Source organism: Microtus oregoni, unplaced genomic scaffold (assembly GCF_018167655.1).
Source record: "Microtus oregoni isolate MIOR12 unplaced genomic scaffold, Mior012 000059F_ref0000304, whole genome shotgun sequence".
NCBI lineage: Eukaryota > Metazoa > Chordata > Mammalia > Rodentia > Cricetidae > Microtus > Microtus oregoni.
This window is the reverse complement of record NW_024543835.1, coordinates 10,207,301-10,232,659: the sequence shown is the minus strand read 5'-3', so window position 1 is coordinate 10,232,659 and position 25,359 is coordinate 10,207,301.

Below are 25,359 nucleotides of genomic sequence, written 5' to 3'. Positions count from 1 at the left end.
AATTTCTCTGTGGTGGCACCACTTGTCTTCAGTCTTTCACTGGTTAGGAAAATCAAGTGCAAAGGGAACATTTCAGGTTTTTACTATTAACAATGCTGTCTTGAAATTGAAGACAAAATGAAGGTCAATATTAAGCTTTGCATTCAAGGTAACCTAGCATTTGCTGACAATGTTATTGATAGAGGAAATATGGTCTACCCCTGTAGCACTTTCATGTTTCTGGTCTGCTACATCTTCTCAACATAAAAGATACATTCTTGCTTCGTTCTCAGCCATGTTTCTCCCATTATCTGCCCTGCCCTACTCACCAGCCCACTCAGCTTCTGCTCAGTTCCGCTGCTAAAATGTTTCCTGTTTTCCTTGATCAAAAGCCATCTCTGTCAAGAGCCTTTGTGTATAGCCTTAAAAGCTGCAAGAGGGCATATCCTCTTCCAGTCTCCCACATGCACAGATCACCTTTACATAATACTACAGCTAACAGTTTACAGGTCGCAGGATAGCATTATCTTTCCTAGAGTCTAGGATTTCCATTTTTAATGAAAATTAACTCAAGTGATTTGCTCATAATTAGATTTTCTAGCATATTTTTTTCATTAATAAAAAAGACTCAAAGGATTACATTTCCTGAGTAGGTAGTCCTTTTTGTGACCTGGGAATTGGTGTTTGTGCTTTGATACTTAAAGTTGTTTTTTCTTCTCTTGTCATCTCTTCCAAGCTTCTAATACCTCTTGACCATGGTTTTTGTTTTGAAGATCATGGTCCTTTATATCAAGGGTTCAAAGTAAACATTGAGAGTGTCTGCATTCTTAGATAAAATTTCATACTTAGAGACATCATATTCTGTTCTGTTCTTGTTCATTGGTTCTATTTTTACCTCATACTTTTTTGCTTTAAAGTCAAATAAATTTTCAACTTTATGTTTCCTATGTTTCTCATATCTTCCATATGTATCCTGTATTTGTAGTCAGTACCATTTTGATACTGGTTCTTACTATAAGCATTCTTTTTTCAAAGATCTATTTTGTTTTTAGTTGTGTATGTTATATGCTTGGGAGCTCAGATACATTAAAAGGTTAAGAAGAGGGCATAGGATCTTACATAGTTACAGGTGCTCTAGTATGGGTGCTGGGAATAAAATTGCAGTCCTGGGGAAAAGCAGGATGCACTCCTAACAGGTAGCTATCTCTATAGTTCCTTATTGTCAACTTTCCAGTATTCTTTTTTGTCTGTTAGTACATTTCAAGCTGCAGGAATTTCCTCAATTCTAGTAGGATATGCTCACCTGGTTCACTATGATTGATCCATGGATTTTTGCCATTTCTATTTGACCTCCAAATTTCTAGGGGATAGGACTTAACACTTCTTATTGGCTCATAAACTCTTGGAGTAAGAGAGCTGTCATCATCAAAAATTAAGAATATGTTGTTTGATTGATCTATGTTCAAAAGAGTGTTACTTCTAGCAGATGATCAAGAACTGTTAGGTTGTATCCTTATGACAGTTTTACAATTTGTCTTAGTATTATATTTTTCTGATTCTTTCCTAGAAACATAGATAATGACTTTTTTTTAGTTTAGTTTGTTCTTTAAGAGTCCTTTATACTCTCTTTTGATATTGCGTATCTTCTCCTTGAGGTTGACTATCATTTCCTTTTCTATACCAAATGTTTTCTAGGCTTAAGACATAGTCAGGAAATATATTTACAGCCAGTGTTCCTGAATAACTAGAACTGTCATGAAATATGTTATACCTACTTCTCCAGTGATTGCTGTGTAATTTATTCCTCCTAAAGAGAAAAACAACCATTTCCACTTTTAAAAAGAAAATAACAAACAAATCAAGTCCAATTGTTACCTTTTTATTATAGCCTATTTTGTTTTCCTAAGATTTAAATAAAAGTATTCATGCATTTTCCTTATGTCTATTTATCTCTATAATCATTGTTGCTGACCTATGATTTTGACTTTGAACATTATGTCTTCTCATTTGATATATACTATCAGAGCAACTGCCCTCACAAATAATTTCAACTAGCTTCTAAATGCTTTTGAACTCCTGATTTGTGTGATTGAAAACTCATTTTGTGAGCTTCACATGACTAGATCTACTGCCAACTTGCTTTACTTCCTCAAAATGCTCTTAAAAATGTTAAAGGGACAATCGTAGAGTCATTGCTCAGTCATTTGTCTCAAGGTTTTTATTTTTTATTTTTATCTCTTTTGTTTTGTGCTCTTTAAGTCTTAGATCATTGCCTAGGTTATCTTTCTTAATGACATAAAATTGCATTTTCAGTTCTCTGTAAAGATTTGTCATTCTTCTAACAAGAGCACCTTGCCTTTGAGAAGTGGGGAAAATCAAGGATACATGTTTAATGGAGAATATGTAATATTTATTATATGCCTATAAGATCACATTCTGTGTACTGGATAGCATCTGAATTTTGCTTGTTCTTCATCTCTTATAATCACATGATTGAGTAAATTTGTGGGCTTAACACCATATTAGCAGTGAATTAGATTTTTCATGTTATGCCAAATATGTGACAGGTAAATATTTAATCTCAACAATTGTGAAATAGAAGGGAAGGCCACTGTTGTAAAGATGAAACCATAGTGACATATAAAAACCTCATCATCTGCCTTATTTACAGTTTTTTTTTTATTTTAAGTTTGACTATGGCAGTTTATTTTGTTTTGTTTTGTTTTTGTTTTTTTGAGACAGGGTTTCTCTGTGGTTTTGGAGCCTGTCCTGGAACTAGGTCTTGTAGACCAGGCTGGTCTCGAACTCACAGAGATCCGCCTGCCTCTGCCTCCCGAGTGCTGGGATTAAAGGAGTGCGCCACCACTGATCTTGAAAAAAGAAGGGGTCCTAAAGACACCTAGAATTAGGAGAAAGGATTCTGGACTCCTGGATCTATTCTATTGTTACTGAAGCAAAGAACTTACTTACATCTTCTAACAAAATTGATGTAAACAACACTTTCGTTCTTTATTGGATTTGAGCAGTTGTACTCTTGTAAGAGAGCCAGAATCCTTAACCTCAAAAATCTTCATCCGAATCCACAGACGAATGTAAATATTGCTCAGAATCACCTACACACAAGGTAAGATGCAGCCATTGTACTCTAGTTCTGTGACTTTATGATCTTAAAGATCAGAGACTTTTTTCAAGGATATGTAATATTCATTCAGGGAAGGTTAGTGATTTCCCCCCTGTACGTTCACACCAGTAAGTATTACCAAGGTTGATCTATAATTAAATACCAAGTGGAGTGGTAATTTGAATTCCCTTCAGGTTTTCAAGTGTCCTTATAATTTTGGAAGTCAGCAGATTTCTTACAAAGATATAAAAATGAATTGTTGGAGAAATTGCAGAAATTATAGTAACATTTAGGAATTGGAGTTAGCAATTTCAGAGTTGGAAAAGTCTTGCATAACATTTACAGATAGGCTTACTAACTTATAATAAATATGTAGTATTTCATTCACTAAAATAAGACAACTACACAAATGTTACAATTGGAAATCAGAAGAAGAAAGGCTTGCTTTCCGTGACAGATAATCATTATATGTGCATCTTCCTAACAGTCATCACAAATTAATGTTTAGCAACATCAATTGTTTCGGTGGATTGCTCAGTTTATGTCAAAAATCAAAATTGTTGTTCTGAAATAAATTGCTGTTTGGTGCAGAGAGAGTCTTTCATCATGCTTTGGGGAGTTGGTACGGCTATTTCTCCAGCAAAGCTTTAGTGTTTCCCAAATTGAATTAGAGATGCATTCAACCTGCTATGAAGGAAAGATGCTCTTGATGGCAGTAGAATTCTTGTCATAGAGTTTCCAAGTGCATGACATTATTTCCCATTCTGCTTTTTATAGTGTATACCTCTGCTGTGTGGGCAGCTGAACAACACCTAGAAGATTAGTGCCTGTTAGGGAACATCTAGATTGAAGCTGTACTTTATAACAGTAACAACTGATAAAGCTCTTTTAGGCAAAGTGCTGTCAGCATGTGTTAATTTTAATAACGTTGAAAGGGTGACATTCACGTTTCCATTTCTGAGAGTACTTACTCCCAGTCCACCCTCACACATGGAATTCTTCTAAATAAACTCAATGCTGGTAATCATCTGACTCATTAGCAAGTGTTCTCTCCCTGCCCGAAACTAAGTGGGTGCAATGGAGGATAGATTAATCTTTAAATCCCGTGGAATACACATCTGTTCTCTTTGCTTTCTGGTTTTTATGTCGCTGGCATAATTAGAAATAAAAAATGTGTTGCTATGTCAGTAGAGACAAGCTGGCAAATACACATGAAACAGAGTATAATCATCTAATAATTAATAATCATGCCAATATAATCTTTCAATTTATGTATAATATAGACTTTAGATGGAAGATGAAAACCTGCGTACACACTGAGCAAAATTTCTTGAAGTTCACTTCTTGCTACATAAATTTTTCCTCTATTTCTTACTGGCTGACCACACTGTTTCCATGCTACCTCCTCTGTTAGAGCACAGTTATTTATCTCTCCTGACACTAGAAGTATGAAAGTATACCACAGTCTTGATGCCTATTTAAATACAGCTTTATAGTGATCTTATTATCATTAACTTTTGTAGTGTAGTGGATTTATAGAACTCTCAACCGTGCACCTTAGATTTTCAACCGAATGATCTTTTTCTTGATGCTGTGTTTTGTATCTTGTTATCCTTATTAGTGTTGTTCTTTAACTATTGATCCTCAATACTACTTTGGAAATATAGATTTCTATTTTATTGAAATTAAAAATTATTTTAAATAACACATGGAGCAATTCTATATGTTAGTAGTATACCACTTAATGATTTGATGCACTGAATGATGCTTAAATTCAGAGTAAACTATATTTATTTATTTATTCATTTGTCATTTTTATTTTTTTTATTATTTTTTTACAGTTTTTTTTAAATTTTTTTAAAAAAACATAAACAAAAAACAAGTTTCCACCTCCTCCCAGCCTCCCATTTCCCTCCCCCTCCTCCCACACTTCTCCCCCTCCCCCCATTCCTCTGCCCCTCCCTCTCTAGTCCACAGAGCAGTCCGGGTTCCCTGCCCTGTGGTAAGTCCTAGGTCCTCCCCACTCCGTCCATATCTAGGAAGGTGAACATCCAAACTGGCTAAACTCCCACAAAGCCACCACATTAAGTAGGATCAAAACCCCGTGCCATTGTCTTTGGCGTCTCATCAGCCCTCATTGTTTGCCATGTTCATAGAGTCCGGTTTTATCCCATGCTTTTTCGGTCACAGTCCAGCTGGCCTTGGTCAGCCAGTCCCAGTAGATCAGCTCCACTGTCTCAGTGGGTGGGTGCACGCCTCGTGGTCCCGACTTCTTTGCTCATGTTCTCCCTCCTTCTGCTCCTCATTGGGACCTTGGGAGCTCAGTCCAGTGCTCCAGTGTGGGTCTCTGTCTCTACCTCTATCCATCACCAGATAAAGGTTCTATGATGAAATGCAAGATATTCGTCAGTATTGTTCTAGGGTAGGGTCATTTCAGGTTCCCAATCCTCAGCTGCCAAAGGAACTAACTGGGAACCTCATCTTGGGCACTTGGGAGCCCCTCTAGGGTCAAGTCTCTTGCCCACCCTAAAGTGGCTCCCTTAACTAAGAATTGTGGTTCCGTGCTCCCCTATCCACCTTTCCTTTATCCCAATTCTCCTGTTTCCCCAAGTCCCCCCTCCTTCCCTTCTACCTTTTCTCTCCCCATCTCCCCTTACCCCCATCCCAACCCACCCCCAAGATCCCAATTTTCTCCCCAGCAATTTGGTCTACTTCCCTTAGCCAAGAGGATAACTATATGTTTTCCCTTGGGTTCACCTTCTTACTTAGCTTCTTTAGGTTCACCTATTGTAGACTCCGTGGCCCTTATTTATGGCTAGAAACCAATTATGAGTGAGTACATCCCATATTCATCTTTTTGGGTCTGGGACACCTCACTCAGGATAGTGTTTTCTATTTCCATCCATTTGCATGCAAAATTCGAGAAGTCATTGTTTTTTACCGCAGCGTAGTACTCTAGCGTGTATATATTCCATACTTTCTTCATCCATTCTTCCATTGAAGGCCATCTAGGTTGTTTCCAGGTTCTGGCTATTACAAATCATACTGCTATGAACATAGTTGAACAAATGCTTTTGTCATTTGATAGAGCATCTCTTGGGTATATTCCCAAGAGTGGTATTGCTGGGTCCAGGGGTAAGTTGATCCCGAATTTCCTGAGAAACCGAAACACTGACTTTCATAGTGGTTGGACAAGATTGCATTCCCACCAGCAATGGATGAGGGTACCCCTTCCTCCACAGCCTCTCCAGCAAAGGTTATCCTTGGTGTTTTTGACTTTAGCCATTCTGACAGGTGTAAGATGATATCTCAAAGTTGTTTTGATTTGCATTTCCCTGATTGCTAAGGAAGTTGAGCACGACCTTAAGTGTCTTTTGGCCGTTTGAACTTCTTCTGTTGAGAATTCTCTGTTCAGTTCAGTGCCCCATTTTTTAATTGTGTTAATTAGCATTTTAAAGTCTAGTTTCTTGAGTTCTCTATATATTTTGGAGATCAGACCTTTGTCTGCTGCGGGGTTGGTGAAGATCTTCTCCCAGTCAGTAGGTTGCCTTTGTGTTTTAGTGACAATGTCCTTTGCTTTACAGAAGCTTCTCAGTTTAAGTAGGTCCCATTTATTCAATGTTGCCCTTAATGTCTGTGCTTCTGGGGTTATACATAGGAAGCGATCTCCTGTGCCCATCTGTTGTAGGGTATTTCCCACTTTCTCTTCTATCAGGTTCAGTGTGTTCGGGCTGATATTGAGGTCTTTAATCCATTTGGACTTGAGTTTTGTGCACGGTGATAGATATGGGTCTATTTTCATTCTTCTACAGGTTGACATCTAGTTGTGCCAGCACCATTGGTTGAAGATGCTTTCTTTCTTCCATTGTATACTTTTAGCTCCTTTATCGAAAATGAGGTGTTCATAGGTTTGTGGGATAAAATCCGGGTCTTCTATACGATTCCATTGGTCGACTTCTCTGTTTTTATGCCAGTACCACACTGTTTTCATTACTGTAGCTCTGTAATATAGTTTGAAGTCAGGGATGGTAATGCCTCCAGACAATCCTTTATTGTATAGGATTGTTTTGGCTATCCTGGGTTTTTTGTTTTTCCATATAAAGTTGATTATTTTCCTCTCCAGATCTGTGAAGAATTTTGATGGGATCTTGATGGGGATTGCATTGAATCTATGAATTGCCTTTGGTAGAATTGCCATTTTTACTATGTTGATCCTCCCAATCCAAGAGCAAGGGAGGTTCATCCATTTTTTGGTATCCTCTTCAATTTCTTTCTTCAATGCCTTTAAGCTCTTGTCAAATAGATCTTTCACTTCCTTGGTTAGATTTACCCCAAGATATTTTATGCTGTTTGTGGCTATCGTGAATGGTGAAGCTTCTCTGATTTCCCTCTCTGCTTCCATATCCTTTGTGTATAAGAGGGTGACTGATTTTTTGGAGTTGATCTTGTATCCTGCCACATTACTAAAGCTGTTTATCAGCTGTATAAGTTCTTTGGTGGAGTTTTGGGGGTCGCTTATGTACACTATCATATCATCTGCAAATAACAAAAGTTTAACTTCTTCCTTTCCGATTCGAATCCCCTTGATCCCATTATGTTGTCTTATTGCTATTGCTAGAACTTCAAGCACTATATTGAAGAGGTATGGCGAGAGTGGACAGCCTTGTCTTGTTCCTGGGTTAAGTGGGATGGCTTTGAGTTTCTCTCCGTTTAATTTGATGTTAGCTGTCGGCTTGCTGTATATAGCTTTTATTATATTTAGGTATGGCCCTTGTATCCCTAATCTCTCCAAGACTTTTAACATAAATGGATGTTGAATTTTGTCAAATGCTTTTTCAGCATCTAATGAAATGATCATGTGGTTTTTTTCTTTCAGTTTATTTATATGATGGATTACATTGATAGATTTTCGTATGTTGAACCAGCCCTGCATCTCAGGAATGAAGCCTACTTGATCATAATGGATAATTTTTCGGATGTGTTCTTGGATTCGATTTGCCAGTATTTTGTTGAGGATTTTTGCGTCGATATTCATGAGTGAGATTGGCCTGTAGTTCTCTTTCCTGGTTGAGTCTTTGAGTGGTTTTGGTATCAGAGTAATTGTGGCTTCATAAAAGGAAGTTGGTAATGACCCTTCTGTTTCTATATTGTGGAATACATTAAGGAGTATAGGTATTAAGTCTTCTTGGAAGTTCTGGTAGAATTCTGCATTGAAACCATCTGGTCCTGGGCTTTTTTTGGTAGGGAGGTTTTTGATAACAGCTTCTAATTCTTTGCGACTGACAGGTCTGTTTAGATTGTTCACCTGGTCCTGGTTTAGTTTTGGTAAATGGTATTTATCTAAGAAAGTGACCATTTCTTTTACATTTTCCAGTTTTGTGGCATACAGGCTTTTGTAGTAAGATCTAAAGACTCTCTGAATTTCCTCTGTGTCTGTGGTTATGTCCCCCTTTTCATTTCTGATCTTATTAATTTGCGTGTTCTCTCTCTGTCGTTTGATTAGTTTGGATAGGGGTTTATCAATCTTGTTGATTTTCTCCAGGAACCAGCTTTTTGTTTCATTGATTCTTTGGATTGTTTTCTGTGTTTCTATTTTGTTGATTTCAGCCCTCAGTTTGATTATTTCCAGTCTTCTACTCCTCCTAGGTGAGTCTGCTTCTTTTATTTTCTAGAGCTTTCAAGTGGGCTGTTAAGTCTCCAATATGTGCTTTCTCTGTTTTCTTTAGGTGGGCACTTAGTGCTATGAACTTTCCTCTCAGGACTGCTTTCATAGTGTCCCATAAGTTCGAGTATGTTGTTTCTTTGTTTTCATTGAATTCAAGGAAGGCTTTAATTTCTTTCTTTATTTCTTCCTTAATCCAGGTATGGTTCAGTAGTTGACTGTTCAGTTTCCATGAGTTTGTAGGCTTTCTGGGGGTAGCATTGTTGTTGAATTCTAACTTTAATCCATGGTGATCTGATAAGACACAGGGGGTCACTAATATTTTTTTGTAACTGTGTAAGTTAGCTTTGTTACTGAATATGTGGTCAATTTTCGAGAAGGTTCCATGAGCTGCAGAGAAGAAGGTATATTCTTTCCTCTTTGGGTGGAATAATCTATAGATGTCTGTTAAGTCCATTTGCTTCATTACGTCCATTAATTCTCTAGTTTCTCTGTTAGGTTTCTGTCTGATTGACCTGTCCATTGGTGAGAGAGGAGTGTTGAAATCTCCTACTATTAGTGTGTGCGGTTTGATGGCTGCCTTGAGTTTTAGTAATGTTTCTTTTACGTACGTGGGTGCTTTTATATTAGGGGCATAGATATTCAGGATTGAGACTTCTTCCTGATGAATTGTTCCTGTTACGAGTATAAAATGCCCCTCTCCATCTCTTCTGATTGATTTAAGTCTGAAGTCAACTTTGTTAGAAATTAGTATGGCCACACCTGCTTGTTTCTTAGGTCCATTTGCTTGATAAGCCTTTTCCCAGCCCTTTACTCTGAGTAGGTGCCTGTCTTTGTGGTTGAGGTGTGTTTCTTGTAAACAGCAGAATGTTGGATCCTGTTTTCTTAGCCAATCTCTTAGCCTGTGCCTTTTTAAAGGTGAGTTTTGCCCATTGATATTAAGTGATATTAATGACCAGTGGTTGTTAACTCCGGTCACTTTTTTAGTAGTAGGGTTTGTGTGTTTTCCTTCTTTGATTTGCGCTGGTGATGGGTCTCTAGATGTCTGAGTTATTGTGGTCATTGTTGGACTCCTTGGTTAGTGATTTTCCTTCTATTACTTTCTGTAAGGCTGGATTTGTGGCTACGTACTGTTAAAATTTGTTTTTATCCTGGAAAATTTTGTTTTCTCCATTTATAGTGAACGAAAGCTTGGCTGGATATAGTAGTCTGGGCTTGCATCCGTGGTGTCTTAGTTTTTGGAGTACATCTATCCAGGACCTTCTGGCTTTCATGGTTTCCATAGAGAAGTCAGGTGTAAGTCTGATAGGTTTACCTTTATAAGTAACTTGGCCTTTTTCCGTTGCAGCTCTTAATATTCTTTCTTTATTCTGTATATTTTGTGTTTTGATTATTATATGGCGAGGGGATGTTTTCTTTTGATCCAGCCTATTTGGTGTTCTGTATGCTTCTTGAACCTTCATAGGTACATCTGTCTTCAGGTTGGGAAAGTTTTCTTCTATAATTTTATTAAGTATATTTTCTGTACTGTTGAGCTGCACTTCTTCTCCTTCTTCTACTCCAATTATTCTTAGGTTTGGTCTTTTTATTGTTTCCCATATTTCCTGAATGTTTTGTGATAAGAGTTTGTTGGACTTGCTGTTTTCTTTGATCAGAACGTTTATTTTCTCTATGTTATGCTCAGAATCTGAGATTCTTTCTTCTATCTCTTGTATTCTGCTGGTCATACTTGATTCTGTAGTCTCTATTCGTTTACCTAGATTTTCCATGTCCAGTCGGCCCTCTGTTTGTGTTTTCTTTTTTGCCTCCATTTCAGTTTTCAAGTCATGAACTGTTTCCATTATCTGCTTGATTGTTTTTCCTTGGTTTCCTAGGGTATCATTCACTGATTTACTCAATTCCTCGAACGTTCTGTTATACTTCTCATCCATTTCTATAAGGGCATTTTTTATATGCTGTTTAATGGTGTCAATCACTTTCATGAAGTCAGTTTTTTCTACTTCTTCTTGATTAAGGTGTTCATGTCCTCCTGTTGTGAGGTCACTGGCTTCTGGTGTTTTCATGTTGTTTTTTAGATTGTTGGGAGAATTCCTGCATTGGAGTCTGCCCATCTCTTCCTCCCAATACTCCCCTTTGGATCTTCTTTTACAGGATCAGGTCTTCTTGCCCACTGATGTACCTTCCCAATGATGTCACTCCCCAGAGATGTTTCTCCACAATGATGTTTCACTCGGTGCCCAGATCGAAACTCCTCGCTGCTTGGTTAGCTCGTGAACAAAGGGCCCACCCTGCTCGGTGCGGGCAGGCTATGGGAACAAAGGAGCTACAGGCCACCCCTTTGTCCTCCCAGTTTGGGTTTGGTCCCAGCGCCCTAGCAGGCTGAGCAGGGAGGCGCTATGCCGCCCAAGAAGGGAGGGAGGGAGGGAGAGAGGGGGTGGGGGGATCTGGATGTAAGCTGGATGGGCTAGGAAGAGAGAGGAGGTATGGGCAGTATAGCCAGTGTAGGATGGCCAGGAAGTGTGGGTGGGCTGAGGTATGTTCCCAGCTGCCGCAGCACTCACTCACCACAATGATGTTTCACTTGGTGCCCAGATCGAAACTCCGCGCTGCTTGGTTAGCTCGCGAACAAAGGGCCCACCCTGCTCGCTGTGGGCAGGCTATGGGAACAAAGGAGCTACCGGCAACCCCTTTGTCCTCCCGGTTCAGGTTCGGTCCCAGCGCCCTAGCAGGCTGAGCAGGGAGGTGCTATGCTGCCAAAGAAGGGAGGGAGGGAGGGAGACAGGGGGTGGGGGAATCTGGATGTAAGCTGGATGGGCCATTTGTCATTTTTAAAACAGGGTCTCTCCTCATAGCTTTGGTTGTCCTGGATCTCACTATATACACCAGGCTAGCCTCACACTCACAGAGATCATGTTGCCTATGCTTCTTCAGTGCTTGGATTAAAGGCATGCACCACTGTGCCTGGCTAACATTTCTCTTCTTAAGTATTGGTTATTTCGTTTTGGTGAATACCTTAAAAACATTTCTCTAGGCTTTTAAAAATGTATGCTATTTTTGGCTATAGTGGCACACACTTTTAATCTCAGCACTGGAGGAAGAGACAGGTAAATCTCTGTGAGTTGAAAACAACCCTGATTTATGCAAGTGAATTACTATGTAGGGCTGCATAATGAGACCCTGTCTTTAAAAAGTGTACTATATTATTTTATAGCATTGGTTGATCTATTATGCACTAATACACCTAAAATTTTACTTCTATAATTATACTCTGTCATACTATTTCATTTCATGATCATTACTGTATCATGGTGCCCAATGATAAACCTTCTTCCACCCTCCCTCTCCTACTCGTCCTATTTTTTAGGTAAAGGCTGATCATTTGTATGTCTTATTTTGGGAAATGTGTATTCGGCCTTATTGATCATGAAAGGCAGTGAGCAGGGTTTCAGATTAAGTGATTTGAGAGCTTTTGTGGAGATTCTCTGGAACATTACAGTATATAACAAGAGCTATTGTTAGTATCAAAAGAAGCACGTGCAAATCATTGTGTATTATAGAAACAGTAGTGCACAAAAATTCTAACAGGCTCAGATCTGACATGTTGTGGGAACAGGAACAGCTTGACCTAACCATAGAAGAAAACATGCAGGTACTGAGAATTTTCAATGATAGAAAAGTTAGTGGAGACAGGAACATGCTTGACCTGACATTCAGTGATAGATTTTTAAACTGGCAGTGCTGAGGTAGTGCATCCCAGCATACAACATAGTAATAAAGGGAAGGGATGGATGCATCCCAGCATGCAGCATAGTAATGCAGGGAAGGGATGGTGTTTTCTTGACGAACTATTGTTCGAGTCCAGGGGTGTTTCTCCTAGTGGAAGCTTAAATATTAACTGGTGATTTATATCTTGAGAATTAAGGAAAAGCAAATGTCAAGGGTGACTTTGAGATTTTTGTTTAAAAATCATGGATGGTAGCCTATGATAACTTCCTCATCTTCATGTGGCTGAGATTTTTCTAGTTTTGGCACTGAAATTCATGTGCCCCAGAAAAAAAGCCTTAGGTTTAGGCAAATTGGTGTACTTGTTTATAATTAATGTATGACTGTATGTAGAAAAGGCTTCATTACTATCGGTAAGAGCAAGAACCAGTAGTTACAGTTTGGTCTTTTGAGATGACTGTGCATATCAGAATTGAAGGGGGAGTATTACGGGACTTGCAAGATCAGAAAATAGTCAGGGAGGAAAAAATTAGTACAAATATCTAATCGTTCAGTTTCCTTACAGTACTGTAAAGACTGCATAATCATGATCTGTTTAAGATATTCAGGCTTCAATTAGCATTTGAATATCGATTCAGTATATCTATCTCTACAGTATGTTCAAACTGCTGAATCATTATTGTATTTCTTCAGATAGTCCTGTTTAAATCAAATGCTAATACTATCAGATTTAAGAAAAGAGAATGACTCAAAAAATGTGTGTATGATCATTTGCACTAAATCTTATATAGTCAGTAAAAGTCAAGATATTCAAGAATTTCCTCTATCAATCCCATTGCTTTTGTCTTCAGTGTTTCCTTATTTTCTTCTTTACAAAGTCTCGACGCACTTTGGATGTCAGTTTGCATAATTTATCCTGATGTAGAGCACTAAAGCTAGGTTCATATTATGGTAAGTTTCAGGCACTGATTAAATAATCTAAATGTGAAAGAGATGAAAGAGTGGAAGAAATGAACTGAAGGATTTTGGGAGAACAACATTCTTTGGAGATAACAAACATCCCTTGTGGTATCTTGTTACATTTGCATTAATTTTGCTTACTGAAATATAGAAAAATGACAATATGTATAGTAATTGGGAGCCTTAGAGGCAGGCAGTACAGATGAACAATCTATCTTAACTGATACATACAGATGCATTTACATTGAAGATCATCTATCTACACAGCTATTCAGTCATCTATATTCAGCTTCATACTATACATATTCTGCCTCTCATTTCATTTGAAGAAAAAAAGAATAACTGTATACACCAGAATGCTTTTCATTGGAATGAATGATAAAACTCTGGAAATTCCCCCAAGGCCAAATAGTTCTCCTATTTCTACCAAATTCTTCAACTAAACCTGTGATTTTCCAAGGCATTGATTATGGTAATCGTAAACTTAAAAAAATCCATGTTTTAGTAAGCTTAATACACCAAAAAGAAATCACTAGCCTGGTTTAGAGAAATTATTTGGTACCCGCATAGCCTGAGAGTAAGCAGAGCTTGAATTTCATATGTGATGGGGAATAGATCATATGATAGTCATAGTTATACAGGTATAACGATAGGATTTAAACCATTCTGAGGTAATTTTCAGTTGTCCCTCCATTGATCAGAGAGTACTTTCTTATTTAGGAGCATTATAGAGAACAGTCCTTATCTCAGTTAACTCTCATCCCTTCTGAAATCCTTCATCAGTTATCTTTGGTATAATACATTGATTTGTATACAACTCTGGACATTTTCTATATAAGCATTTTCTTGTAAAGATGGACATTAGGGCTGGAGAAATGGTTCTGTGGTTAAAAGCACATACTGCTCTTGCGGAAGTCCTGAGTTCAGTTTCTAGTACCCACACTAGGAGGCTCCCAGCTACTCAAGCTCCTGGGAAGTGCTGGTGGGTCCAGTTACCTTTTCTGGCCTCTTCAAGTTCCTGCATCCAAGTGCACACACCCACATACATGTATATATATATATATATATATATATATATATATATATGGCTTAAAAATAATAAAATGAATCTTTAAAACACATTGAAAGCAGGGACGTTGTGTCAGTTGCTTTGTGATCCTCCCTCCCTCCTCATGGTGCTAGAGTTCCTCCAAGCTCATCCTTTCCTATCATTGTGTCATTTAAACTCACTGGCACAGAGGTAGTATTGACTCCTCTGTTGTTTTTCATAATGTATTTGGGGGAATACTTCCCCTATTTTTTAAATTACCAATCCAGAAATATTTTGTTTTCCGAGAATTAAGAAAAATAATAATTTGATCCCAATAGTCCTACTATAGAAGCAAAAAACCAGAATCTTAAATTACATAGGTTGGTACTTGCAGATAAGTTTTTGTTAACTTTACTCCATCAACCAAAAAGTCTTCGTGACACAGGAGATGGTTGCTGAAATGGTAGCAATGGGGCGACCAGATGATGTCATATCTCTTTTCCTCTTGTGAAAAATGTGAAGACAGGACTTCATTTCTCTTTATAACTACTGTTGTGGAAATAAAACAATTAAGCCTGTCAGAAAAAAATCTGCTGAATTTTAATATATATTTTCATGTATCATTTTCCTATTTCTCTGGCTACTTAAAGGCATGCCTTTTTTTTTCTTTTTCCTTTGTTAAAGGTCAGGAAAGGCACACCAGGGGAACCAAGCTCAAATTGCAAACTCAGATTCCAATTCCCTCAATGAGCCTGGGTTTTAGCTTGAGTGACAGTGGAATCCCCAGCCAGCCAATTAAAGAGTGGCTGAATTGAAGGAAGGCTGAGAGATGCAAGACACAGAGTCATGCTGGACTGTATGGGTGGGTGAGGCATGCCGGGAAGTGCACCGCAGCTGACAGAAGTGATTAGGTTTGACTTAAATTGAGTTTTCTAACATTGCTACTAGAGTAGAGAGCAACGAGATTTGCATGGATGAAATGGACTTTGCTGAACAGCAGTGCCATAAGGTAGTCAGAAATGAGCATGGTGGCAACCATGGGGAAGGACTCATTAGCTGTGTTTTCGTTTTATGACATCCTTGTAAATGGCATCCCAGATAACTTTTTCCTTTATGTCTTGCAACCTAAAATCAGTGTTTCTCTGTATGGTAAATGTGTCCTGTTATAATTTGTCTGAAAGAGTTTATTTTATATCCTTTAATATTTCTGAGAATTTATACAGTTTGTTAATAATGGAATATCAGTACTGAAACCTAGCATGTTTGCTGGGGATTTCTTGTTTTAAAGGTTATCAAGGCAGAAGTTGCTAGAATGAGGGTATGTTGTCCTCAGGTAACTATAAAGTAAAAGGTTTGTATTTTGTTTTGTACTGAGTTGCTGACTGACTGTGCAGACAGAGACTTGAGTTTCATAAAAAAATTCTACTTTAGTGCTCATGTATACATATGTGAGGGACATGTGTGCCTCAGGACATATTTGGGGGGGGGGTCAGAGTAGTACTCGCAGCTCTCTCTCCACCATGTGGGTCCTAGAGGTTGTGCTAAAATCATTAGGCTTGGTGGCAAGTACACTTACACCCTGAGCCATCTCACTCATCCAGATAGTAGATTTTAGTTTATTAGGTAGAAGTAATCCTGTTATACTAGATTACAAAGTTTATTTCAATATATATTTTATTCATATATTTTGTGTGCCTATGCATGTGTATGAAAGACAGAATATAGCTTGCAATTGTCAATTCTCTCCTTCCACCATGTCAGTCCCAGGTATTGAACTCATGTGATCAGGTTGTCCCCATGACCAGCAGTAGAAGGGCACAAAATGAATGACATGAAAGAGAGCAATGATAGCATCTTTGGAGGTTCATTGTTTCATAATGCTTTGTCAAGTCTTTTTTTTTCTCTTTCTTTTTATCATACAGGTCCTTTGTGTCAAGTGCCTTGCCATCTTGCAGGCATATAAGCTGTGACTTTAAAATGGCATGTGGGTACTGTTGGTTTTACTTCTCTATAACATCTGTGTGATAGATCTTTCAGTAATCAAGTCAACTACTATGATTCAACTAATTAAAAATTTTCCCTGTAATTTATTATTTCATTTTCTCTTCACTGATCTCAGCTGCAGTTTTCTATAGCAACAGAAGGAATAGTTAATTTGGCACAAATTATCCACAAGTATATTTTATGTTTGTGCAGAACTTGAAATTGAGTTTCTATATTTGAAAAGATAAACATTTTCAAAGCATTCAATGATCTTATTAATAAATTTTAAAATAATTAGCTTTTAAAAACAAGTGTTTCCTTCCCTGTCCGGCTGGAGATGGTAAGCTCCCATTAGCTCAGGTAAACTGTTTCAGTGGGTGTCCCCATCACGGCCTTGACTTTTTGGCTCACATTCTCATTCCTTCCACTCTTCAACTGGATTTTGGGAGCTCAGTCCAGTGCTCTCATGCGGGTCTCTGTCTGTTTCCATCAGTTTCTGGATGAAGGTTCTATGGTAATATTTAAGATATTCATCAGTCTGACTACAGGACAAGGCCAGTTCAGGAATCTTCTCCTCTATTGCTTAGGGTCATAGCTGGGGTCATCCTTTCTATAGTGCTAGGTTTCTTCCTAGCGCCATAATGATTCCATCAATCAAAATATCTCTTTCCTTGCTCTCATCTCTGATCTTCCTCTATCTTGTCTATCTCATTCCCTCAAGTTCTTCTCGCCCCTCCCTTTCCCCTCCTCTTCCTCTTCCATCCTCCCTTCTCCCCTGACCCCCATGATCCCAATTTTTTTGGACAATCTTATCTATTTTCCATTTCCATGTGGATATATGTATGTTTTTTTCTGAGGGTTCACCTTGTTACTTAGCTTCTCTAGGATCAGGGACTATAGGCTCATTATCCTCTGCTTTACAGCTAGTATCCACTTATGAGTGACTATATACAAAGCTCATCTTTCTGGGTTTGGGTTACCTCACTCAGGATGGTGTTTTCTATTTGTATCCATTTGCATGCAAAATTCAAGATGTCATTGCTTTTTTTTTAATACTGAGTAGTACTCTAATGTATAAATGTGCCACATTTTCTTTATACATTTTTTTGGTTGAGGGACATCTAGGTTGTTTCCAGATTCTGGCTATTATGAATAATGCTGCTAAGAACATAGTTGAACAAATGTCCTTATAGTATGATTGAGCATCCTTTGGGTATATGACCAAGAGTGGTATTGCTGGATCCTGAGGTAGGTTGATTCCCAATTTTGTGAGAAACCACCGCACTGATTTCCAAAGTGGTTGTATAAGTTTGCATTCCCACCAGCAATGGGTGTGCGTTCCTCTTACTCTACATCCTCTCTGGCATGAGCTATCATTGGTGATTTTGATCTTAGTCATTCTGACAGGTGTAAGATGGTATCTCAGAGTTGTTTTGATTTGTATTTCCCTGATGGTTAGGGATGTTCAACACTTCCTTAAGTGTCTTTTGGCCATTTGAGATTTTTCTATTGAAAATTCTCTGTTTAGTCCTGTACCCCATTCTTAACTGGATTATTTGGGATTTTGATGTCTAATTTTTTGAGTTCTTTATATATTTTGGAGATTAGTCTTCTGTCTGATGTGGGGTTGTTGAAGATCTTTTCCCATTCAGTAGCTTGCCTTTTTGTCTTACTGACTGTTTCCTTTGCTTTACATATCCTCAGAATGTGAGTGACAGTTGTATGGTAGGGACAGATTAGGGGGTCACTAGCAGTGGCACCAGGATTTATCCCTACTGCTTGTACTGGCTTTTTGGAAGCCCATTCTCTTTGGAGGGATACCTTGCTTAGCCTAGATATAGTAGGGAGGGCCTTGGACCTTCCTCAAAGCAATGTGCCTGACCCTCTCTGAGGAGCAGATGGGGGATGGGGTGGGGTATAAATTGGGATTGGTATATAAAATTTTAAAAAAAAAGATAGTTTGTTTTCTTTTAAAAAATAAAATAAATTATATAAAAACAAGTGATTAATGAACTCCACAAAATAATAAACCTGCAGATTTCTTCAATGATTCCTTTTTGCCAATAACCAAGAAAGAAGGCGATGCTATTCTGGTTGTTTGGGCAATATTTTGTGCATCAAACAAAGCACATTGTTGTTCGGTTTAATCTTTGCTTTTTTTTTTTTTTTTTTTTTTTTTTTTTAGTTTTTCGATACAGGGTTTCTCTGTAGCTTTGCAGCCTGTCCTGGAACTAGCTCTTGTAGACCAGGCTGGTCTCAAACTCATCCCTTTCCACTACACAAGAAACTCCAATCAAACTAGATTAGACCAAATTAAAATGCCCATGTTTAGTAAATGTGGTACTCTCAGGTGGACCAAGACAGCATGGTGGGGAGAAAAGCCCACACAAACCCAAAACCACATGTTCTTTTTTCCAGTGTAAGCCTAAATAGCCTGTGGAAATGGTCCTGACTGATCCCAGGGGAGGGGGTCAGCACTTGGCAAGCTTGGATTTGGAGTCCAGACAGGGGCAACTCCCAGGCCAGGGACTTACAATCAATTGTATACAAGTTTAAAGAACCAAGGAATAACTACAAACCATAGAGGAATAGCCAGAAATGTGATATTGTAGGCATATTTAATACATTCAGAATTTCTGTTGAAAACCAAAATTGTTGTAGTGTGAAAAGATCCAGCCTTTGGGAAGTAAACCATGAGACTTTTACTATCAAAAATGAGATTAATATATCTGATTGGATTTAAGGGGTACTCCATAAGATAGAAACCATTTCTAACAGTAGAACCTGAGACTAGATAGGCCAGGGACTTAGGAGAAAACCAAATATTACTGCTCTGCTAAAGGATCATTTTGATAAAAATGAGTTCTAAGAACATCCTGCTATACTCATAGATCAGTGCCTTGTTCAGCCATCATCAGAGAAGCTTCTTCCTACAGGGGATGGGAACAAATACAGAGACCCACAGCCAGACATTATGCAGAGTGTAAGAGACCTTGGAACACTAAGTCCTAAATTGGACATCTCTATCAAATTCCTCTCCTCAGGGCTCAGGCTGTGATGCGTAGGCAAGAAAGAATTTAAGAGCCAGAGAGAATGGAAGGCACCAAGGAAATAATAAGACCTTCTAAATTCAGCACACCTGACACATATATGAACTTATAAAGACTTGCAACTATACCATGTTTGGTGGATATCTCTGGGAGGCCTGCTCTTTTTGAAGAGAAACAGAGGTGGAGTGGGTCTAGGGGAGAGGAGAGGCAAGGGCAAAGGCTGGCTGAAGAGGAGGAAGGGGAAACTGCAGGTGAGATGTGATGTATGAAAAGAAGAATAAAAAAGAGAAATACCATATCCTAAGAAACTACACAAACTAATGTTTCAAAAATATGTCTTAGAGGGACAGACAAAATAACTTATCAGGTAAAGGTCCGTGTTATCAAGCCTCATGAACTGAGATTGATCGCTGGATCCCACAAAGTAAAAGGAGAAAATCAGTTCTTGGAAGCTGTCTTTTGACTTGCATCTGTAAATTATGAGGTGTCCTGTATACACAAACACACACACACACACACACACACACACACACACACACAAACGCATGTACATAGACACATTTACACACAAAATAGATGTAAATAAAATAAATACCTTATTTTCCCATCTCAAATTTTTTTTTATTTATTTTATTTTTTTTTTTTTTTTTGGTTTTTTCGAGACAGGGTTTCTCTGTGGTTTTGGAGCCTGTCCTGGAACTAGCTCTTGTAGACCAGGCTGGTCTCGAACTCACAGAGATCCGCCTGCCTCGGCCTCCCAAGTGCTGGGATTAAAGGCGTGCGCCACCACCGCCTGGCTTCAAAATTTTTACATTTAAATTAATCCCTAATTTGTAGCTATTGAAGAAAAGCAGAAGTTGTCAATTTACCTGCATTTAACTGAGTACTTCTTTTTATGCTAAGTGTATTGTTTTCTTTTTTCTTTTGAGTACTAGTAACCCTTGTTTCAAAGTGTTTGCTTACCTTTTTCATTTAATATTTAAAGCAGAAACTTCCTAAAACAAATATGTTAAATAAAAAAATTTCATGATGAAAATATGTGTAATACTTACATAAGTAGGAGTGGGCACTAATGAATAATCAAATTCTAATATATATTAGAATTTTGCTTATTCAACAAAAAGAAATAATTGATAACATACAATAACATAGATAAATTTGAAAGACATTTTACTCAGAGGGGAAAAACATGCTTAGAAGAATACATGTTATATGATCCTTTTAAAATAATGACTAGATGAGACAAATGGAAATTATGATAAGGAAAGATAACTAGTTCTCTCTGATAAAACTATGAATTAAACTATTATTATTTTATCAGTATAGGGCATGTATAAGCTTTAAAATAATGTCTTATTATAATTCGTGGGTATGGGTGTTTTTCTTGATGCACATCTGTGTACCACATGCCTGAAGATGCCAGAAGAGGAATTCAGATTCTATGGAATAGCAGTTTCGAGCTGCCATGTGGGTGCTGAGAATTGATCCCAGGCCCTCTGGAAGAATAGCTACTGTTCTTACCACTGAAAAAGCTCTTTAAACCACAAACAACTATTTGCATTAAAAGCCAGTGGTTTTATAGTTTTAAAATATACAATATGATATTACTATCCATACTTTTGCTATTATAAAGAACCCCCAAGAAACTCATGTTCCTACCTATCTATAAATTAATACTTATGGATTGATATTTCTTTTTAAAATTTTTTTTCAAGACAAGATTTCTCTGTGTAACAGTCCTGGCTGTCCTAGAACAAGCTGGCCTTGAACTCAGAGATTTGCCTGCCTCTACCTCCCAAGTGCTGAGATCAAAGGCATGTGCTACCACCTTACAGTTGGATTGTTCTTTCTTTATCCCCTCTCCAATTTAATCCTGTCCCATCTCTAGTAACCACCATTATTCTCTCAACTTCAACAAAATCAGCTTTTTAGAGTCCACATATGAGTGATGTCATTTGGTATTTTTCTTTCTGTGCTTGGCTCACTTTAATATTATGGCTTCAATTTCTATCCATTTTGATATAAATGTTAGGCTATTACTTTTATCATTAACATTCTACATATTCTTTATTATTTTATTTACTGATGAGTAAATGCTAGTGGGAATGGACAATCCAGAATATCTCTTAAGAAACTAAAAGTTCTACCACAGTATTAGGCTATTATTGTGCTCTTTGGGCCTCTCTCTCTCGCTCTCTCTCCATACATACATACATACATACATACATGCATACATATACATATATACATACATACACACAGATAGGGTGATATAATTCATTATATATTTAATTTATATATAATATACAATTTATAATGAACATACTCACATATTTATATATATACATATATACACACATACATATATATACATACAGAATATTCATTATATCACCTTATTATCTGTAATACCCAGCTAGTTTGTAGGACTTTGGTATTTTAAGCCAATGGAACTAACACATGAATAACTAGAAGCAATGTAGGTGCATAATAAATAGATGTTAGTACAGTAAGATAAAATCAAGCAATGAACTAATGAACTTTGATGAACATTCTGTTATCTGTATTACTGATATGAAAGCTATTCAGAATACATTAAGTGTGTGTGTGTGTGTGTGTGTGTGTGTGTGTCTAGATTTCTATATGTAAGGAAACAATAGGGATATTGCCAATAGAATTTCTTTAACCAGAAAATGGAGAAATCATGATTTAATTTATTTTACAATGATTGGGTAGAGTTTAATTTTTTCTTCCTTCCTTCCTTTTCTTCCCTGTATCTCTGTCTCTCTTTCTTTCTTTCTTTTTTCCTTTTGAGAGTGGCATTGTTTCACTCTAGAGTATATGTTATACTTTTTTCTTTTATTAAAAGTAGGTTTTAAAAAATGTTTTCATTCACTACTTACTCTAGCTTACTCTTGAGCCAAACAGTTACAAGTAAAATTGCCTATTTAAAATTTATTAAATTTAAGCATTTTTATTTTCCATAATTAAAATGAAAGTTTCTGTCCCACCTGGTCCCACAGCTATTCAGTCCCAAATAAGCACAGAGAGGCTTATATTAATTTTAAAGTCTTTGGCCTATTAGCTCAGGCTTATTATTAACTAGATCTTACACCTTAATTTAACCCATAATACTTCTCTGTTTAGCCACGTGGCTTGGTACCTTTTCTCAGTAAAGCTTAATCTGAGTCTGGTTAGTGATTGACACTGTGCCTTTCATCTTCCCAGAATTTCCCTGGTCTGGTCTCCCTGCCTATTCTTCTTGCCTGCCTCCTGACCAATCAGCATTTTATTAAACTAATATGAATGACAAATCTTTACAGAGAAAAAGAGCATTATCCCCCAGCACTTCCCCTTTTTTCTTGTGAAAACAAGAACTCTGAATCTAATCTCCTTTGTTTAGCTTTTTTTCCTGGCCATTATCCATAACAAATTGTAACCAGCACTCTAAACAAAGACAAACTTCCATAACCTATCTTTTTGGAATGTGGGTGAAGTTTTCTATGATACATCCTGCTGATTAGGCGTGCTGACAATCTTATGGGGACCCAAGGAAAATTTAGAATTATGGTCAATTTCTGACTGGAGTATTCCGTGGGGCTGGATAATTTTGAGGCTGTTCTGAAAGTATAAATCAGACGAAACTGCAACAGATGTGCTCTAAAACTTCGAATCATCTGGATCATCTTTTCTCATTGGAGATTTTCAGATGGTCTTCCTTGATCAAACCTCATTTTTTTTAACCCAGAATGAATCCACAGCCTCTTATTTTCTGTGGAAACAAAAGCAAAACCTCTTCCCCAAAGTAACATATCATTTATCTTAAATTTTGAAGTCAAGGCATTTTCAAAATATATATGTTGGATTAATCCAGCAGCATTTATAATCAAATGTCTTTTAGCTGCTATTGCTTTTTCCTCAGTAGTCAAGCAATTCAAAGACCACACAAAAGCATACAGTATCCAGACTCTATATTTTCCATCTTGAGGTGACATTTTTTCTTACTATATTTCTTTTTAAAGGACATTTTCTATTCTTTTCTTTTCTCTACCAAGCTTATGTATATTTTTAAACATACTATAAACCATTTAGAAGATTTTTTATTTGAATCTGTCTTTACTGTATATATCTTTTTCTGAACACATGCGTCTTGAATCTGCTAAATGGCATGGCTAGGATTAATGTAGTAGCTTTGGCAGCTGGCTTTACTCCATTCCTTAGCTTCCTGAGAGTCTAGCCTCATGGCAGAGGTACAGGCAGGAGTCATGTTTATTGCCACAACTATGTGGAGTTTCTAAGTACATGCAGCCACCAAGGAGCATGCTGCTGGCTGCTCATAGCATCATTAAAGTGTTTGGTGGCAGGGCCTCTTGAAAGAACTGGGAGGTTTTTGCCACTAATGCTGACTCAGGAAGTGTCTCTTAAAGGAGCCTCACCTCTGCTTGCCTCTAGCAAATAGAGACCACCTGTGTAAAGATGGCTACCGAGAAGCTGTGCTTGATTTTGTTCTTGTCTGTCTAGAATCCCTTTTTAAGCTTTCTCAGGCTTCATGGGGGGAAATTCTTGCCCAATGTTCAGATGCCATTTGTGCATAGAAATTTCTATTCTACCCAGTCTGCAGCCTTTCAGTCCAAAGGAAATACACAGAGGCTTATATTAACTATAAACTGTTTGGTCTATTCTATTAGCCCACTATCATTGTTAACTACCTCTTACAACTTAAATTAAACCATAATTCTTGTCTATGTTTAGCCACATGGCTTGGTACCTTTTCTCCCTAAGGCACTGTCATCTTGCTTCCTCTGCATCTGGCTGATGACTGACTCCCTGCCTTTCCTCTTCCCAGAATTCTCTTAGTCTAGTCAACTTGCTTATACTTCCTGCCTGACTACTGGGCATCAGTGTTTTATTAAATTAATACACATGACAAATCTTTACAATGAAGAACATTATCCCACAGCGAATTACTTTAAAATTCTAAGTAACTAGTGACAACTGCAAACACCTATATTATCCTTTGTTCAGTTCCTCAAGTGACAATATATTATAAAGGTTTTATATGTTTTTTATTCTTTAAATTAAAAAAATCTATTGTTTTTAGTTTTAAAATATACTCAAAATGTGTTTGATATTCTGTCTTCTCTTTTTCTTAATATAGTTTTTCTATAACTAGAATTGTAGTAGTAGTTTCTTGGTTGTTCACTCTTTATTGAAGTAAAAATCTATTTAATATATATCACTCAAGGCAATGCTGTACAAATAAGTGGTTATTATAGCCCAGAAATAAACTATACAAAAACCCATCCATGATTCCTGTTTCTTTCTACAAATCTTGTTTGCAATCCTACATTTAGCTTGCCTATATATGTGTTTGTTTGTTAGTTTGCGTTTTCTTTTCTCTGAAATAGACTTTCCCCTGATCTTCCTAGAGGAAACAAAATGCAGTGGGTCATCTACTGGACACCACTCATGGTTCCTTACTACTTTCAGCAAGTTAACCATTCCTTTTTGCTTGAGTTCTAAATTCCTATAGAAAAGACTGACCAAGCTGACTCGATTTCTGATCCAGTACTGATTATCTTTACCTTCCAGGCCATAACAGAAGCAACGTTGATTGCCTGCACTTATCTCCACACAGCATGGTGTGGTACAAAGAAGGGAGCTGAAAGTGCCGGTCTGAAAACCTGAAACCATAGCTCTTTCTTTGTGTGTGTTTTACTAGCTCCAAAACCAGAATATTGAAACTTGATGCTAATATTTCCTAGAGAAATATAATTTCTCTGATTTTGGAAACTATCTCTTCAGCTGTTAAAAGGCTGACTGATGAAAACTAAAGCCTGTCTTAGTAACG